The sequence below is a fragment of the Mastomys coucha genome, unplaced genomic scaffold, assembly GCF_008632895.1.
Source record: "Mastomys coucha isolate ucsf_1 unplaced genomic scaffold, UCSF_Mcou_1 pScaffold14, whole genome shotgun sequence".
NCBI classification, from domain to species: Eukaryota; Metazoa; Chordata; class Mammalia; order Rodentia; family Muridae; genus Mastomys; species Mastomys coucha.
Genome location: NW_022196896.1, coordinates 35,155,917 through 35,177,258, shown reverse-complemented (window position 1 = coordinate 35,177,258; position 21,342 = coordinate 35,155,917). Strand labels below are relative to the sequence as shown.

At 39.9% G+C, this 21,342-nt stretch overlaps 1 pseudogene; it reads right to left on the bottom strand.

Annotated features, from left to right (window-relative positions):
• Positions 1-7,835: 7,835 nt before the first annotated feature.
• Positions 7,836-8,299, bottom strand: LOC116089035 (annotated as a pseudogene).
• Between the last annotated feature and the right edge of the window lie 13,043 nt (positions 8,300-21,342).

Sequence of the window (21,342 nt, the reverse complement as noted above, 5' to 3'; positions counted from 1 at the left end):
ATAGTCAGAATTAATAAAAAATACCTTTGTGTGACTCTAAGCAAGTGAAAGATCTGTATGACAAGAACTTCAAATATCTGAAGAAAGAAATCAAAGATCTCAGGAGACGGAAAGATCTCCCATGCTTGTAGATTGGCAGGATTAATATAGTAAAAGTGGCCATCTTGCTGAAAGCAATCTACAGATTCAATGCAAACTCCATCAAAATTCCAACTCAATTCTTCACAGAGTAAAAGAGGGCAATTTGCAAATTCATCTGGAATAACAAAAAACCTAGAATATTGAAAACTATTCTCAACAATAAAAGAACTTCTGGTGGATCCATCATCCCTGACCTCAAGCTGTACTACAGAGCAATAGTGATAAAAACTGCATGGTACTGGTATAATTACAGTCAGGAAGATCAATGGAATAGAATTGAAGACCCAGAAATGAAATCACACACCTATGGTCACTTGATCTTTGACAAAGGAGCTAAAACCATCAAGTGGAAAAAAGGCAGCATTTTCAACAAATGGTGCTGGCTCAACTGGTGGTTAGCATGTAGAAGAATGCAAATCGATCCATTCCTATCTCCTTGTACCAAGCTCAATTTCAAGTGGATCAAGGACCTCCACATAAAACCTGGTACACTGAAACTAATAGAAAAGAAATTATGGAAGAGCCTTGAGCATATGGGCACAGGGGAAAGTTTTTTGAACAGAACTTCAATAGCATATGCTCTAAGATCAAGAATTGACAAATAGGACAAAGGACACTGTCAATAGGACAAAACAGCAACCAATAGATTGGGAAAAGATCTTTACCAACCTTACATCTGATAGAGGGCTTATATCCAATATATACAAAAAACTCAATGAGTTAGATTTCAGAGGACCAAATAACCCTATTAAAAAATGGGGTACAGAGCTAAACAAAGAACTCTCAACTGAGGAATACTGAATGGTTGAGAATCACCTAAAGAAATGTTCAACATCCTTAGTCATCAGGGAAATGCAAACAACCCTGAGATTCCACCTCACACCAGTCAGAATGGCTAAGATCAAAAACTCAGGTGACAGCAGATGCAAGTGAGGATGTGGAGAAAGAGGAATACTCCCGCATTGCAAGCTGGTACAACCACTCTGGAAATTAGTTTCATGGTTCCTCAGAAAATTAGACATAGTACTACCTGAGGACCCAGCAATCCCACTCCTGGGCATACACCCAAAAGATGCTCCAACATGTAATAAGGACACATGCTCCACCATGTTCATAGCAGCCTTATTTATAATAGCCAGAAGCTGGAAAGAACCCAGATGTCCCTCAACCGAGGAATGGGTACAGAAAATGTGGTACATCTACACAATGGAGTACTACTCAGATATTAAAAACAATGAGGACAGTATTTATTTACTTACACCATAATTTAATTTGAGAATTGCACTGAATGTAATTATCAGACAATTCTTCAGTGGGCTTTTTATTTGCTGTCCCTGTTCCTTCCAAATGACTCCTGTGGTGATAGCCATACTTCTTTGGAAAGGGCTCAACTGGAGCCATACCAACCATGAAGAACACAGTAAGTTTTTAATTTTGAAACCTACATATCTGACTGTGGGACAGCCTCACTCCTACCTTCAACAACATAAAGACAGCAGAATACTTCATCACCAACAACTAAGATGTGACACATTTTCACTGTCACTATGAGTATGGTATCCTACCATATTTGCCTATACTGTATCCCCTTATAAAAAGCCAATGCCTCCTCTCTACACCTTCTTTCCCTTCTACACTTTCTCACATGTAGCCTCTGCATACCTACTTCCCCAGTAAACTTCTTGCATGAGATCTGTTGCGTGATGTGACTTTGTGGTGTCTATCACTTAAATCACTACACCATTTGCTTACTAGGCCAGGCCCCCTCCTTTTCTGTCAAAGACACTAACATAAATTTAGGTTTAGATAATTCTAGTGTCTCCCTTCATCATGTCAAACATCTCATGTTTGTATTTATTTGGGGAAGAGACAAATGTCTTGCAGATAATTGATTATATACTGTACATAGGAAGGCAAAACAGTATGTCCTACTTCACCTAAATTAGTTCCTGATGAAGAAGCCAGGCAATCTACAGTATCTACTGTAAGACTCTGGTGAGCCTTAACTTATTAGGGACCCCAAGAGTGAACAATGGAGAGCAGGAATCAATGCAAAAGCATGAGGAACTTATTGTTCCACTGCACTAGGAGGGTCTCAGACCTGAAGGAGAGGTGGTAACCGCAGGCTCATTCAGCAAGTTTTTGTACAGTTTTCAGGGGTAGAAAGAGCATCAGCAACTAGGCACAATATGACTGCTGGAACAGTGTGCCCTGTAAACTTATTGGTCTTTAGGGAGTGAGGCAGTAGAAGCTTACTCAGCCTCTCCCTTCCATCTAAGTGCTCTCTGACCTGTCTCTTCCAGGAGGGGAGGGATCCAGCGGAATTTTCCAATGGATCTGCACTGACTTCTTTATTCACACCTTTTCTTTGTTCATGCTTCAATCCTGAAGCTATTGCTGGTATTCTGATAGCTCATACTCCTGGTCTTCTGCATCTAGCTCTTTGCATCTTCTGCTTTAAGATCATTAGTTGTACTGCACCTATGCATTCCTTAATAAACATTACCAAGCACTTCAAAATGTAGGAGCCAAAAGTCAACAATAGCAGGAAAAAAAATTAGGAGTCCTAACAAGGTGGATATGAGGGTGGTTAACCACAGGGAGGAGTTATAGCAAGACTTGAACCAGCCCTGACTCTATTCTATCTCTCTCTTCTGCTTGGTTAACCCTTATCTCACCATGGCCATTGAATCTTTAACTACCCCCAGAATGGTCTCCAGTATGTGCTTCCTGATGTTTCACACCCCCAGGTAGCATAGAAAAGTGGTTGGGCCCCTAACACTGATGAGCCTTCTGCTGACTTCTCTCATCTCAGGGGCACACATATATGGGGGTTTCTCACAAGACACCTTTCACCTTTGGGTGTCTGTACCCTAAGCCCCACCTTCCAAAGCCACTTCTGGGACACAGTTTAGATTTACAAGTCCTTCATCCCCCACATTCAGGCAATTCCCCCCCTATGTCTCCAGGACAGGGATACCCCAGAAGTCAAGGATCACCTCTAAATCACAGAGATCAAGGACAGGGTCCAGCCACCAGATACAATGTGGGTAGTGATCCAACACACATCCCCAGTGGCTGAGAGCACCTGCCAAGTAACCCTGGTAGTGGTGCCAAGGTTCAGTACTGGAAGATACATCATAGCCATCTCATGGTTTCTCTGGCCTTGCAGAAGGGGGATGCTTAGGTGACAGGCTGCTATTTAGTTGCTATCAGACACAGGTGCTAGTCTGACATGAACCTAGGCAGTTACTCCATCCACTTTAATGGAGGTCAGGGTGGTCACCAACAGTAGGAATGGCCCTCTCCACTTTGCTTCCAAGTTTCAGCATGATACTTCCTAACATATACCCAATCTCCAACTTGGTACTTGTGTGGAACACCTGGGTACCTGCATTATACAGGGGACTAAGTTTAGGCCACAATTCCTGTTGGCTGATCTGGAAAGCTTGCAATCGAACCATCATATCCCTGCCAGCCTGAAAAGTCACTCTAGGGGGGATCAAGAGCCAGGATAAATGGAGTGGAGGTCCCATGAAGGATCTCAAAAGGGGTCAGGTTAAAATGGTAGGGGTGTTCCAGGCTTGGGACAGGACCAAGGGGAGGGACCCCAACCAGTTTGAGTCCGTCTCCAAGGTCAACTTAGTCAAGGTCTCTTTTAAGGTTCTAATTATTCTCTCTACTTGGCCTGATCTCTGGGGACAGTATGCACAATGGAGCTTCCAATTTGTCCCCAATGTCTCAGCCAATCTTTGACTTACCTTAGAGACAAAAGCAGAACCATTGTCTGATCCAATTACCTTGAATACCATGAACCTCTGGAAAGTTTCTTCTAGTATCTTCTTAGCTACCACAGTAACTGTTTCCTGTTTTGTTGGGAAAGCCTCAACCCACCCAGAGAAAGTATCTACAAACCCTAGAAGGTATTTGTAACCATATTTTTCTGGTCAATTCTGTAAAATCAACCTACCAATATATTCCAGGCTATTCTCCTCTAGGTCTTTTGCCCTGTTTATTTTTAGCTGCATAAGCATTCACTTGCTGGCATACCTTACACTGTTCTACTATTTCTCTAGCCCAGAACTTGAGGTCTGTTATATATACTTTAGGTCCCTTAACTGCTTAGACAAGCTTTTTATCCTCTAAATGAGTCCATCTGTGTATTTGACCTAGTAAGTCTTTTGCTTGCTTTCTGTGGAGTATAGTTTTCTTTCTTGTGTGTGCCATTGCCCTTCCTTCTCTAGGTAATAGTTGGTGGGGTGGTTAGCAATCTGAGTCCTTCCTTCTTCCATATATTTTAAGGGAAGCCATCCCTTAGTCCAGTCCCATTTTCCAGCAGGTGTTTCTTGCAATCCCATAACCAGGGTAGGCTCCTGCATAGCCACTTCTCGGAGCCACTTGATCTGCCTTGTTACTGCCCTGGCCACTGAGTCTCTTCCCATCTCATGTCCTGGGTAGTGAATAATACTCACAGTTGCAGGCTTCATTAGGGCATCCAGGATTTCCTGTTTGTTTCCTCTGATGTGAACAGTTCTCTCTCTTGGCATATATCCCTGTGGATCTGGGCTGTGGCAAAGGCATACCTCCTATCCGTGTGTTTGTTAGTTTTCTTGCCTGCTCCAAGTTCTAAGGCCTTAGTGAGAGCAATTAGGTCCACTTTTCTCATCAACTTGTCAGGGGGTAGAGGTGCAGGTGGTGCAGGGATAGAGGTTCCACCCAGATGACATTTGTGCCATCCACCACAGAAGCACCTGCTCATCTTTCACCTTCATGGAGAAAAGTGCTCCCATCTGTAAACCAGGTAGCCTCTGCTTTTGGCAGAATTCAGTTAGAGAGGTCTTTCCTTTTGGGCCAGTTAGTAGTGGTCCATCAGGCAGGAAGTGTATCTGGGCCCCCATTTTGGAGAGTATGCCTTACCCCAACAGAGGGTAGGGACAGTCTGGGGTGATCCTAAATTAATGGGATATCCAGCCTATCCCTAGGTCCACTGTTCTCAAGGTAGTCTATGAATACATTTCTGGTACCACTGGCTTCTTGGACCCAAGATCTTTTCTTGGAAATAGGACCATCACCATGGAGGACCGAGTATTGAGCCCTTATGTCCACCAAGAATTGAATGGGTTTCCCTTCCACTCTCAGAGTTACCCTGGGTTGGGGGAAGGGTCTGAACCCTGTCTCCCCTAATTACTGTCTTCACCCAGGGCTAACATTTTTGCCATTTGGGGGCACTTTACACAGGACCTGGGATTTCCTGCTCATGGCTTCCATTTGTTAGAGCACTCTCAGGCCCAGTGGCCTCTCTCCTTCCAGTACATGCACAGCTCCTTTTCTGTCTCTATTCTGCTTTCCCTAACTAATGTATCCAGGACTCTCTATAGATTCCTTCCCTGTTGCTTTTCTTTCTTTTTCCTTCTCTGCTCCTTCTCATCCTCTGTCTCCCTATAATGGTAGACTTTCTCAGCAACCTGCACTAAATTCCTCAATGGCTTATCCTGTCTTTCTAGCCTATGAAGCTTTTTCTTGATACCTCTACTACCCTTGTCTATAAAAGCCACTGTCACAGTAGCTTTATGCTCCTTGCTGCTGGGGTCATAAGGTGTATATTGGTGAGCCACTCTAAAAAGGCTGTAGGCAACTCATCTGGTCCCTGTTTAACCTCACATACCTTGGTCAAATTTGGTAGTTGTCATACAGACCCCTGGAGACCTGCCAATGGAGTCTGGTGGTGGACCTTCAGGTGCTCCTTACCTTTTGCCATATTAAAGTCCCAGTCAAGTCTAGTCAGGGAAAGCCGGCTATCCACAACAGCCTGGTCAATCAATGGTGCCCCCATGTCTGAGGGAGCATTCTTTCTGGCTTCCTGTAGTATAAATAAAACAGCCTCAAAGAGACTAGCCGGCCCCTTGGAAAGGGAGAGGGTGGGAGTTGGGCCTTCCAGTTGTACAAGTCAGACAAAGAGAAGGGCCAATATTGCATAGCCTGATTACCCTTTTCCAAAGGCCAATATGCCCTTAGTGGGAGAGCCACTGTGGTATCAGGGCAGGTGGCTCTCAGGTCTCTTCCTGCACCTCCCTCCAGTAAAGGAGGTACAATAGTCCAGGTCCCATATGGGCTGAGGATCCTGGAACCAGTACCGACGCTGGCAGGGCCATGGGGGCAAGGGTAGGGAGGTATGGAGGAGCAGGGTATTGGAGCAACTGGTCTGCTATTGAAGAGTCTTGGAAGATCAACTTCTTCTCAGGTCCAGATCTCTCTTCCTGTGCTTCCTTTTTCCTAAAGGCCAGAAACTGTGTGGTGGGTCTTGGGGGAAAGAAAGGCTTTTATCTATGAGGGAGTAGGGGGTCTGCCACTAGATTTTTTCCAGGTATAGAGTATTTTGTCTGGGTGCTGAGGGATCCTGGGATCCTGGCCTAAAGATTCTCTCCTTTACTGCTTTGATTACCTGCACATCAGAGGTTCCTGTGGGTGGCCACCCTACTCCTATGGTGGGTCATTCAGACAAGCAGAGGGTAGCTAACTTGTCTTTCAGTCTGTCCAATGCCCAAATTACGGCATCAGTCCAAAATACAGAACGAGATACTAACAACCAGAGAAAAACAACCAACACACAGACAGCTTAACCCTGCTATGTGCAGGCATCCAGGTCCAAGAACAATCAAGAAAGACAATTAACACACAGTTCACCCCTTCCATGGTTCCAGTTAACAGAGTTGTTTGGCCAGCTTCAGCCTCACTGAGACAAACCAGGTGCCCCTGCCAGTACTATAGGAGCCAGATACACCTGGTTATAGGAAGCCTAGGCTTCTGCTATCACTGTCTTGCTGTTTGCAGAAGGAGCAGAGCCTTCCAGGCTCCCTCTAAGGGCCCTAAAGTATCCTTCAGTCCCCCTTCCCACTCCACCCCCCATGGTCTCGATGTTAAGGCATGCCTGCATGCTGCACTTGACCACACCAGACACCTTAGGCTCTCTGAATCAATCCCCCAATGCTTGCAAGAAAAAGTTCAGACAGACTTACAGACTCAGACTATGACAAACAGCAAAACAAACAAGAACAGAGGAACCAGCTCAAGACCTCCAATTCACCACTCTGGTGTGTCCCCACAGTGGGTCTGATTCTCAGCCAATGCACCAAATGTAAGACTCTGGTGAGCCTTAAATTACTGGGAATGCCCCCAAGTGAACAACTCAGACTGGGAATCAATGCAAAAGCAAGAGGAATTTATTGTTCCAGAGCATTAGGATGGTCTCAGGCCCGAGGAGAGGCGGCAACCCCAGGTGGCCCATTCAGAGAGTTTTTATAGTTTCCAGGGGTGGAATAGAGCATGAGTAACTATGCACAATATGATTGGCAGAACAGTGTACTCTTTAAACTGATTGGTCTTTAGGATATGAGGTAGTAGGGGCTTACACAACCTCTCCCTTCTGGCCCATGTGCTCTCTGACCTGTCTCTTCCAGGAGGGTAGGGGTCTGGTAGAATTTTCCAGCAGCTCTGTACTGACCTCCTCCCTACCAGAAAAACAAAATAAAACAAACAAAACACCACCAAGGTTAGCAATAAAGAGTAACCCCTGAGCCTTTGAGGTCTTTGCACTTGGAGAGGGGTATGAAACAAAAGCAGGATCCAACTGGGGGGGAAGCTTGATACCTTGACCCTTTAATATTCAGAATAAAAACAATGCAGGACCAAGTCTCTCAGATAGGTGTTTACAGAACACATACCTCCTCCAGGCACTTGTCATAGACTTTCTGATATTCTTCTTGGGGCTTCAACCATGATCAAGCAGGTGAGATACTTGGAAACTATAGTTGGTGCCCAAGTCTATCTTAGAGACTATACAGACACGGGGCCACTTCTGGTCCTTTCACATAATTGAAAAATGGCAGTATACCTCAGTCAGCAATGTGTCTCCTGCCAAAATCATGATCCCTTTCTCACCCCTGTTAACAAATTTCTCAAAATCCCTCACCCCATGTTGAATCTGTTATTGCTTCGTGACTTTCTTGATGTATTTGTAGAGCTTGCATGTCAGATGGTGAGAAGGCAGTAGCAGTAAGATGGGGTCCAAATTGACCAGTAGCTCTTGGTATATGTGCTCCTTGTTGCATATCTCTGTCTGTGCTTCAGACTCCTCAGGAATAGCCTTTATTTTGTTCATCTTATCAACTGTGCCAACCCAGTCAGTCCACAGATGAAATATGCTTCCATTGCCTCCAAGATCACTTTAGGTCATACAGATGCCCTACCCCATAGCCAATTCAGAAATGAGAGAGAATGTTCCTTTGAGAAAATGCTCTCTCTTATTAAATGGTGCTTTTGATATGGTCAACCCTCCACTTCCAAAAGACATTCTTAGGAACCATTTGTAATGGGTTCTTCCATCTTTAAAAGTTTCTTCATGTTTACTAGCTTCATTATACTTAAATTTCAGCTAAGTACTCATAACTTCCACAATCTACTTGAGCTTCCATAATCTAGCCCTTTAAGCTCAACAACAAGGCCATGACTCATTTGCCAACATAGTCCTTCAAACACAAATCACAAAGGTGTCACCAGTGTTCTTAGTAATGAGACCAGTTGCTTCTGAGTAAAGAATGTGAATTTGACACAAAAGATTTATCAAAATTAAAAGTAACATAAAATGTTAAGTGATATGATTAAAAACTCATGATGGTCAGATTATGGGTAGAGAAATACATTAGATCTTGTCCTATCTATCATCTATCATAACATTGTTAATATAGCTAATTTTAATTTGTAACTTTGGTCCTCACTCATTTAATATTTTATTTTTTTGTTTCTTCCTACTTGGAAGCTCTCTTAGATTTGATTAATCTAAGATCTAAGCTGATTCTTTCAGATAACTTCTGGATAGATTTCTAAGCAGGAACCTTGACTGCCATCAGTCTTTAACACCTGTATTCAGCCGTATCTAAGTAAAAGAGTCTCAGTTCTACTTCCCTAGCAGTTACCTTCTATGAGGACCATGGGTGCAGAAGACAGAAATGTTAGAGTTCACTGTGTGAAGGTACATCTCTGTGTATTCAATTGTGAATTCTGTACCAGCACAGAGCTATGGCCTATCACTAGGTTATCTATTTTGTTAATATTCGTGCTCCTCACTTTTATGATGCCCCTCATCATAAAAATCTGATGGCCAAAGGTTAGATAGGAATGGGAAGGCAGACCTTCCATGTACAGAGGTGTCTCTAGTATAAGAGAGGGAAGTGGATATTTGCCAGCTGGTTAGTCGTGAACATGAGCAAAGAGGTAAAGAAGTAGCTATGTGGCAGGACTTATGGCTAGAACAGTAAGATTAATTTAACTAGAGCTAGCTGAGGGTCTGTTCCACTATATTTAGCATCCAACATGGTGGCAGAAATCCAAGCTTAAGACACTAGATGTAAGCAGTAGGACCCAGGCACAGAAGCAGTAGTCAGCCATGTCTTTCCCTGTAAGTTGTGTGTGGCAAAAACCAAAGAAAAGCTAACAGGTGGCCCTCAAGGTGGAAGGCAAGGCAAGTAGAGCTCTGGCTGCTGTCTGTGGGAACAGAGAAAGTAAAACAAGCTCTTCCCATAGCTGTGCCAAAAACTTATCTAAGCATACTTAATTGAGGCAAGTACTGAGAAATGGAGTGCTAGGATACAAGCAATAGAAGAGGGATGGTCCTTTAAATCAGCATCAATAATCTTCAGAGGAATCCATTTTAGAACCTACAGTGCCACTTCATGATGAGACTGCAAAATGCCATTTCAGGCCCTTTAGAAAACCCATGATTTTTTTTTTTTTTTTTTTTTTTTTTTTTTTTTTGTAGTTACAATAAGAGATGAGATTCCACAGGGCTTGAGAAATTTGGGTGGAAGCCCATAGAGATGTCAAACTTAAAGAGATTTGATGAAGCAATAATGTCTTATGGTATGCATTCAACATATGTAAAGCAGATGGTTAATAAGTGAGCCACACAAAATCATATAATTCCAAAGACTAGAGCTATTTGATGTCAGCCATCTTTGAAGATGGCCCTCAACTACAATGACTAACAAGGTGGAAAGATGTTGCTTCAATTATGGAACAATGAAATAGGACTAAAGGCAATAATATTGCCAAGGATAAGTTGCTAGGTGGAAGTCAATATTCTGAATTAAGAGTACAGATTATGTTTAATGATATCACATTAGAACAGCTTCATACAATAGCTTATGTGTTCCATTTTGTCACATTTAGAATATTAAATTATGTACATGTGTTAATATATCATATAATTAATACCTCTTGAGGATATTAGTGGACTTTTTCCTTGAGTTCTGGAAAGGCTGATTCTAAGATTGCACATCTATTTGACATAATTGCTATCTTGGTGATGCCTTTGCAGATTATAGCTGGTGATATTTAAACATATGTATCCAATAGAGTACAACAATTTTTATACATCCTGGCATAAAGCATGCTTTGGTATATCTTATAAGCCTACAATTGTTCAGTTAAACATGTGTAGAACTCTCTAACCACATTTTCAACCACATTTTGTGGTTATAAAACAGAAGGGGAATATGGAATCCCCCAGAGATACATTAAATTATACTTTATTGACTTTTAAGTTTTTGAATGTCAATGAGACATACAGCACAGTTGCCGAAAAGCATGCAGAAAGGACTGATGAATTAAATCCGCCCACATACTTTAAGGGTATGTTCGCTTCAGAACAGAAGTCTGGAAATGTGTTGCACTGGTGAAGAGGAAATGTTTGTTTCTATAAAAAGTGAAAAGAAAAAAAAAAAGTGAAAAGCTATGGATTCCTTCAAAATTAATAGAAATTAGACATTACCAGGGAAGCCTCCTGAAAATCTAAACTACAGACATGGAAGAAGAGACCTGGAATGACAACAAAACAAGTGTCACAAATGTTGATCCCCTTTCCATTGGGATACCTTGGAACACATTGGGACACTAGGTGACATGTGAATATCTCTGCAAAAGTCAATAAAATGTGATGGCTATTTATTTGATATTTATTTTAAATCCCCATTACATCCATCCATCCATATATATATATCTGTATATATATATGCATACATATACATATATATACATATGCTCCATGTATATATACATCATCTTGAAGGCCCCTCCTTTCTGTCTATTCTATTTCAAAACATGTGCCAGATTTACACAGTAATTTTGAAATACATTGTGACATATCTTTTGTGGTATATCAAATTTTGGCAAACTTTAGTTCTTCTACAAATTATATAGTAAAATAAATGGCAGATATCAATTCATTCTATCAATGAACAAGTAAATAATTGCTAATGCATAACTGTGTTTTCTTATTTCTGTGATAACATACCCTGATAAAAGCATCTTAATGGAGAAATAGTTTATTTTTGCCCATAGTTTTACTGGCTAGACTTATGTCAACTTGATAAATAAACTAGAGTTGCCTGAAAGGAGGAGACCTTAATTAAGAAAATGCCTCTATAAGATCTGGCTATGAGGAATTTTCTTAATTAGTGATGTATTGGGGGTGGGGGCATAGTCCATTATGAGTGACAGTACCATCCCTGAACTGGTTGTCCTGAGTTCAGGCTGAGGAAGCTAAAGGAAGAAGCCAGTAGACAGTACGCTTCCATGGACACTGCATTAGTGCCTGCCTTTATGTTCCTGAACTATCCAGAGTTCCTGTCCAACTTTCTTTGATGATCAGTGCTGTGGAAGTATAAGCTGGGTGAACAATTTTCTTCCCAAACAGCTTTTTGGTCCTGGTGTTTTGTCAAAGCAGCAAAAGTCCTAACAAGGACAACTTGGTGCTAGCATAGTGGGGTATCGTCATGACAGACCTGACTGTGTTTTTGTTGGGTCCCTCCGGAGCTTGCTACAGGAGACTCAACTCATGCCTGCTGTGCCTGAAACAAAGGCTCACTACTCTGAGTTCCGCAGGATTCCAGAGGAAACTAGGCCTGCTGGCTGGCACGTATACAGCCTGAGGACATCTGTTGTTGACCTCCTCCACCACTGTGGACTGCACCTCCAGCCACTCCCCAGAGTTGAGACCTGCAGGACAACCTGAGTCTCCACCTTCAGCCCAGCAGCTGGCTTCCCTTTGACTTCCTCTTTGACTTTGTTCAGACTCTTCCTGACTCCTCCCGAATTCCTTATGTTATTCAAATGTCATTGTAACCTAGAGATTCAGTTTTGTTCTCTTGTATATAAATGCTGAACCCCCAAAGTAAAGGCGAGCCTTGATTGGAAACCCTCAACTTGGCTTCGTGTCCTTTTGTTCTCGAACTCTGTGTTTCAGGTCTCCTTTCTCCCTTCGGTCGAGGCAGAACCTGGTTCATGAATCTGTGGGACAGTTTCATTTTTCCTGTAGAAATTCTTTAGAACATTGGACAAGAAAAGTCATATAGTGTTGAGAGCTCAATGGGATGTTCTGTGGAAGCTTGGAAGATAAGAATGTTGAAAGCAGAGCAGAGCAGAGCAGAGGTTGGAAACCTACCTTTTGAAATTTTAGAGGGAATTTTAAAGGCAGTCTCAGAGCCATTCACTATTTTTGAATTGAGATTCTGTCATTCTGGTCATTTGAAACTGAAGAGACAGCTGTAATTAGCCAGAGACCAGCAACATTGAAGTGAAAACTTTACATTACTGGGATTATTGATGCTAGTTAAGTAGAGATAAAAAATTAGTGGTTATTGAGAAAAGTCCAGCATTATTGAGGATAAACCTTCTGGGAAGTATTTCCGCAATCAGCACACACAAATTGTATACTAGAATAGACCAAGGGTGTACCTGGTGCTGGCACCTAAACTTGTTAGTATAGGAGTCACCCAGATCATATTTGTTTGGAAGACATGAAGGAGTTGTGGATAGCAGCTAAGATTTGGCACTGTAAAAAAACAGGAGACCATTGGCAAAGATTCAGCCCCAGAGATCAGGAGTCATAGATGCAAGCATCACCAACAGAATACAAGAGATAGAAGAGAGAATCTCAGGGGCAGAAGATACCATAGAAAACATTGACACAACAGTCAAAAAAAAAAACACAAAATGCAAAAAGTTCCTAAACCAAAACATCCAGGAAATCCAGGGCACAATGAGAAGACCAAACCTAAGGATAATAAATATAGAAGAAAATGGAGACCTCCATCTTAAAGGGCCAGTAAATATCTTTAACAAATTATAGAAGAAAACTTCCCTAACCTAAAGAAAGAGATGCCCATGAACATACAAAAACCCTATAGAATTCCAAATAGATTGGACCAGTAAAAAAATTCCTCCCACTACAGAATAGTCAAAAAACCAAATGCACAAAACAAACACAGAATATTAAAAGCAGTATGGGAAAAAGGTCAAGTAATGTATAAAGGCAGGCTTATCAGAATTACACCAGACTTCTCACAAGAGACTATAAAAGCCAGAAGATCCTGGGTTGCTGACATACAGACCCTAAGAGAACACAAATGCCAGACCAGGCTACTATACCCAGCAAAACTCCTTATTACCATAGATGAAGAAGCCAAAGTATTCCATTACAAAACCAAATTCACACAATATATTTCTATAAACCTAGCACTTCAAAGGGTAATAAATGGAAAACTTCAATACAAGGAGGGAAACTATATCCTAGAAAAAGCAAAAAAGTAATTTTCCAACACAACTAAAAGAAGTTAGCCACATGAACAGAATTCCAACTCTAACACCAAAAATTAGAGGAAGCAACAATTACCTTTCCTTAATATCTATTAATATCAATGGAGTCAATTCCCCAATAAAAAGACAGAAACTATAAGATTGGGTATGTAAACAGGACCCAATATTTTGTTGTATATAGGAAACCCACTCAGTGTCAAAGACATATTACCTCAGAATAAGAGGCTGGAAAACAATTTTCGAAGCCAATAGTCCCGAGAAAAAAGCTGGAGTAGTCATTCTAATATCAAATAAAATCGACTTTCACCCTAAAGCGATCAAAAAAGATAAGGTGGGACACTTCATATTCATCAAAGGTGAACTCTCAAGGTCTGCCAAGGTGAACTCTCAATTCTGAACCTCTATGCTCCAAATGCAAGGACATCTACATTCATACAAGAAACTTTACTAAAGCACATCTACATTCATACAAGAAACTTTACTAAAGCTCAAAGCACACATTGCACCACACACAATAATAGTGAGAGATTTCAACACCCCACTCTCTGCAATGGACAGATCATAGAAACAGAAAACTAAACAAGGACACAGTGAGACTAACAGAAGTTATGAAACAGATGGATTTAACAGATATCTATAGAACTTTTTATCCTAAAACAAAAGGAGATACCTTCTTCTCAGCACCTCATGGTACCTTCTCCAAAATTGATCATATAATTGATCACAGGTCAGGCCTCAACAGATACAAGAAGATTGAAATAATTCCTTGCATCCCATCAGATCACCATGGCCTAAGGCTGCTCCTCAATGACAACATAAACAATAGAATGCCCACATACATGTGGAAGCTTAACAACACTCTACTCAATGATAACTTGGTCAAGAAAGAAATAAAGAAAGAAATTAAAGACTTTCTAGAGTTTAATGAAAATGAAGACACAACATACCCAAACTTATGGGACACAATGAAAGCAGTCCTAAGAGGAAAACTCATAGCTTTAAGTGCTTCCAAAAAGAAACTGGAGAGAGCATATACCAGCAATTTGACAGCACACCTGAAGGTGCTAGAAAAAAAAAAGAAGCAAATTCACCCAACAGGAGTCAATGCGGGAAATAATCAAACTCAGGGCTGAAATCAACCAAATAGAAACAAAAAGAACTATGCAAAGAATCAACCAAACCAAAAGCTGGTTCTTTGAGAAAATCAAGAAAATAGATATACCCTTAGGCAGACTAATGAGAAGGCACAGAGACAGTATCCTAATTAACAAGATCATAAATTAAAAGGGATACATAACAACAGACACTGAGAAAATTCAAAAAATCATGACAGCCTACTACAAAAGACTATACTCAACAAAACTGGAAAACCTGGATGAAATGGACAATTTTCTAGACAGATAGCAGATACTAAAGTTAAATCAAGAGCAGATAAACGATCTAAACAGTCCCATATCTGCTAACGAAATAGAAACAGTCATTAATAGTCTCCCAACCAAAAAAAAACCAGGACCAGATAGGTTTAGTGCAGAGTTTTATCAGACCTTCAAAGAAGACCTAATGCCAATACTCCTCAAACTATTCCACAAAATAGAAACAGAAGGAATTCTACCCAATTCATTCTATGAAGCCACAATTACTATTATACCTAAACCACACAAAAACCTAACTAAGAAAGAAAACTTCAGACCAATTTCCCTCATGAATATCAATGCAAAATTACACAATAAAATTCTTGCAAACTGAATTCAAGAACACATCAAAACGATCATCCACCATGATCAAGTAGGCTTCATCCCAGGGATATAGGGATGGTTCAATATAAGGAAATCCATCAACATAATTCACTACATAAACAAACTTAAAGAAAAAAACCATATGATCATCTCATCAGATGCCAAGAAAGCATTTGACAAAATCCAACATCCCTTCATGATAAAAGTCTTGGAAAGATCAGGAATGCAAGGCCCATGCCTAAATGTAGTAAAAGCAATATACAGCAGACCAGTAGCCAACATGAAACTAAATGGAGAGAAACTTGAAGCAATCCCACTAAAATCAGGGACTAGACAAGGCTGCTCACTCTCTCCCTACCTATTCAATATTGTACTTGAAGTCCTAGCCAGGGCAATTAGACACTAAAAGGAGATCAAAGGGATACAAATTCGATAGGACCAAGTCAAATTATCACTATTTGCTGATGACATGATAGTGAAAGGCTGGAGAATCTTAGAATTTAAAATGAGGGCATTTAATAGAAATGTATGTATAATGTGTAACCTTTACCTAAAAGGGGGCATGGAAAACCTCTGTATCAAGCCAAAAATGTGAAGTAGGTAGTTCCAGGAACTTGGCTAACTCAGAGCCTCAGGGCTCTGGTTCCCGATATCTGCCCCTCCTGAATGATCCACAATGAGGGCAGAACTAGGAATGAAGGTCTACTGGTTTATGAGACTCTCTACCCCATTGACCAGTAGATGAAGATTACATTCTTAAAATGAATATGTTCCCCTCCCTAACTGAATACCTTGGGTTGGGTCCCTCTGAAATTTTCCCCTGTTTTTATGTTATGTTTCCTTGATAACCCTCTCCCCACCCCCAGATTGTGGTTTTTCCCTTTAAATACCTCTGACTTCTTGTGTTCGGGGTCAAACTCCTCTGACCAGCATGGTCATGAGATCGACCCCTGTATTGGCCTATCCCAAATAAACCTCATGTGATTGCAGCAAGTTCGGTCGCTCGTGAGTTATTGGGTGGCCATGTCATCCCAAGACTTGAGTAAGGATCTCCCCAGTTCTGGGGGGTCTTTCACAATAATCTCACCAAAATTGGCCTCTTCAGATGGAAGATATGCAATTTCTAAGGGTTAGAAATTAATCCCATATAGAACAAAGTGTAAAATGGCTTAAATATGTAGGATCAGAATGTTAAATAGAAAAATTAAAGCCATATGTGGCTGATATAGCCATGAATTTATGGAGAAGAGGTCTGTTACAACAATGGGAAGCACAGATTACCATTCTACCAGTTTCAGGGACAAGCCATAAAGTAATAAATATTCCTGAAGAATGCATTAAAAAAAATTTATCAAGAATAGTTATGGATTGTTTAAGTTGTCCATAAACAGGACACAACAGAGTCTTGCTTTCCAACTTTTTCTGAGGTGATACTGTTAACAGGATACTAAGAGCCTTACCACCAAGGTGGTTGATTGGCAAACCAATAGCTAGCACAAGAAATCTAGAGGCTCAACTTATAGAGGAGTCCACTATCCCTTGGAAGTGTCATGTATTTATCACTTTTTTAAAAATCTGACAAATAGAGAATATTGAGACATCTGAGCCCAATTAATAAACTCATGGCACCAATGAGTTCTTACAACCTGGAATCCCATTGCCTTCATTGTTTCTTAAGGTATGGACTACTATAGTGATTGATTTAAAAGATTGCTTTTTCATAACCCTTTTACAAGAACAAGATACAGAAAGATTTGACTTCACTGTGAACAGATATAACCACTCTAACCAGCCAAGAGATACCAATGGAGGGGCTTACCACAGGAATGCGGAACAGTCCTATCTCATGCTAATATCTTGTACTACAGTCATTAGAAATAATCCTTAAACTGTTTCCTCTATCAGTAATTGACCTGTTTATGGATGATACTTTTCTGGCTGATTCAAATGTAGATATCCTGGAAAAAATATTTGATGAAATAAAGAGAATTTTAGGCGATTAAAAATTGCTCCTAAAAATACAAAGATTCTTTTAATTATCTAGGATGTAAGATAAATATGCAAAAAAAATTTACCACAGAAGGTAAAAATTAGGAGAGTTCAATTACGAACTCTCAAATGATTTTCAAAAATTGTTGAAAGACATTAATTGGCTAAGACTCATAGATTACTTACTCAAGAGCCAAATAATTTATTTCAAACCTTATATGATGATTAGAACTTAAATAGTCCAAGAAAATTATCAGCTGATACTGAGACAGAATTAGCTCTGGTAGAAAAGAAATTACAAAAAAAATGGGCTTCTGTTTTAGTTATTTTGCTTTATTTTACTTGCAGTAAATTTTGGGGAGAAATTAACAATAAAATTAACAACAAACATCTCAAAAGCAAGTGACTTCAGTTTATTAAAATTTCTAATTCGACTCTCCCACATGTTGTAAAGGGACACCAGTTCCTGGAGCCCATGCATTCTATACTGATACAAATAAATCAGTAAAGGTATTATATAAGTCAGAAAATATAAATAAAATAGTCCAATGTTCATATAATTCAACTAAAAAAATCAGAATTATATGGAATTCTTCTGTTACTATTGGACTCTCCTGTTTCTCTTAATATACTTACGGGCTCTCAATATGCAGAGTTTGTTTTTGGATATAGAACATCAGAGCCTATTCAGGATGGTTCACTGTTTATTCAACTACAAGTGATTAGAAATAGAAGTCATTCATTGCATATATCACATTGCTGCAGATATATGAGCTAATTGAAAACCCCAAGATTGTGTTATTTTCTGGAAAAAAAACCTGTTTCTAGTTGTGGTGTGGCTCAGCTTTAGCACAGACATTTAATCCTTATGGTTAGAATACAGAAATGCACTTAGTACACACGTTTAATGCCAAACAATTAATGTAAACTTAGTTTGCAGAAGGGAGCATCCATGTTTGAAAATGATGGCCAATAGTATGGTAGATGAAATGACAAATCAGAGAAAGATTTCACGGAATAGAATATGCCCAACTATCATGAGAACAGAAGAGAAAGTGAGGTTATTTAAGAGAACAGCACAGAGAGGAAGAAGTTTTACTGGAAATCTTTTACAGAGACATGTTGCTAAGAGGTAACAAGCTAAACACAGGAGAAGATAGCATTAACCAGAGAATAAGAATAGTTTCCAAGGAAATTATAAGGAAATGTCCTACTTGTTCTTTGCATAAACAAACTTCATTACCTGCAGGGAGCCATAACCCAAAAGATACCCAAAGAAATAAAATTTGGAAAATGGTTGTGTTTCATTTTGTAGAGTTTGGAAAATTAAAATAAGTACACCATAAAATTCAGGATCTCAATAGGAAATTGCTTTAAGTTCTGAAAAGGCTGATCCTGTAATTACAAATTTATGAGAAATTGTGGATATTATGGGAGTACCTATACAAATAAAGACTGACAATGCTCTAATATGTCTCTAGAAAAATGAAGCATTTTTTACATATTATAATATAAGGCATGTTATAGTTATACCACACAATTCTACAGGACAAACAGTTGTAGGGGGATCTAATAGTACTTTAAAAGAGATACTTAACAAGCAATAAGGAGTAACAAAGACAGCAGAGTTAGTTTACATAATGCTTGGGGGCAAAAAAGGTACTGAGATATACTAGATTATAGAAAAACAAACAAACGAACAAACAAACTGCTGAACTAAATCATCTTGTCTATATCAAGGATTCTCTAACTTCAGAATGGAAGGAAGGAAATTGTGGAAGAGGTTTTATATTTGTTTCCATACAAGAAAAACTATGGATTCCTTCAAAATTAATAAAAATTAGATTTGACAGGAAGATACTCTTGAAGATTTTGTCTGCAGACATGAGAGAAATCAAGAACAACAACAAAACAGGTAACATGAATTCCTGATTCCTTTACATTGGGCAGGACTTCAGCTAAGCAGAGTCAATAAATCTTGTTGACTTAATGTCAAAGACCAATTTTGACACCACAGAGTAAAGAGAAGCAGGCAGCAATGTTTGTAGTCATCAATTGGATCAGTGCTAATGGTAGCCCATGGAGCTACTAGCACTGGAGCTAGGAGGGCTGGCAGATGGTCAGCTCAGATAGCAACCAATGTTGGCTGCTGACGGTGACAGTCAGCATGTGGAGTAGTCACTCAGTAGACTTGTCATAGAGGGAACAAAGCTTGATTCATTGGGACTGGCTATTCCTGTGGCTGGTGAGAAATTTGAACTCTTTTAACTCTATAGGTGCCGGTGAGAAAGAAAAGGAAATAGAGGAAATTCACACGCGCACACACACACACACACAGACACACTGAATAGATGAAATGAAGCAGGTACCAACAAGTTTATACACACACAAACATACATGCATACATACATACATGCATACATACATACATACATACATGACATATATCCATTCACACACTGAGTGAATGGAACAAAGTTCCAACAAGCAGGCTCCAACCATTTCGTATGCATATATGCACACATACATACTGGGTGGATGGTGCAAAGCTTCAAGAAGTTCCCACCACTTTATACATATACACATACACACATATTTGGTGGCTTGTTGGAGGAAAGCTCCAACAAATCACACACACACACACACACACACACACACACACACACACACACACACATACAATTAAGCTCTAAGCAAATTCATTTTTTCTTTCATAGCTGATATATCTCAACAAAATATATCAAGCAGTTTAAAATTACAATATATTTTATTACATTTTATTTTTCTTCCAATGAATGACTATGAAAAACAATACATTTCCAATACATTTACATTAAAAAATTACATAGTACAGGCAAAGAAAACAAATTATTCCCAAGAACCCATGTACACTCATAGTTAAAAACTTGTTAAAGATTGACAAAGTGTAAGCAAGCCAGGTAAATTTCTCAACAATTGTTTTTACTGGTAGGCAGTAATTTGAGGTTACAAAGAAAGAATCAATATTTTATTTATCTTAAAATGTAACACCTTATAAAAATCTTCAAAGAATCATAAATCTAAAGTTTTATATAAAGAATCATTTCTATTTTAAATCCTAGGAATGCACATTTATTCATCAGCAATGTTTATTAAATCATATCAGGAAGCTGAAAGCAAAAATGGGTGTGCTAAGGACCAGCCTCAGTTTGGAGAAGGGTTCCTGAGGAAGGAGTGTTTTGGGAGGATGGAAGAAATAATTGCAAGCCAATCTTGAGTACAAGCTGATGGCTCTGGGTCCTGCTCCAGTTGGTTCTCCAGGTAGCTGAGTAGATAGCTCAGCTCTCGCAGATCAAAGTTCAGGCTTTTATTTACATATCTGTTCAATCATTCACCCCAGAATCCCTTTTGCTTATCCCATGTATCAGCATATTATGACATTAGCACCATGATTATCAGTAATCAAGTAGAAGGCAGCAAGTACATTTTTATATTATTTTATTTATTTACATCCCAAATGTCCCCTTTTTAGTTCCCCCTACCAGAGTTCTTCACCCCATTGCCCCTCCCCTTTGCCTCTGGGAGGGTACCTCCCCCTAGCATCCCCCTTCTCTCGAGCACCAGTCCTCAATGGGATTAGATGCTTTCTTTCACTGCAGCCAGCCAAAGCAGTCAGTCCTTTGCTACATATGTGCCTGGAACTTCGGACCTGAGCATATATGCTCTTTGATTGGTGGATTAGTCTCTGGGAACTTCCTGGGGTTCAAGTTAGTTGACATTATTGATCTTTCCATGAGGGTGCTATCACTTTAAGTTCCTTCAAATCTTTGCCTAACTCTTCTATGGG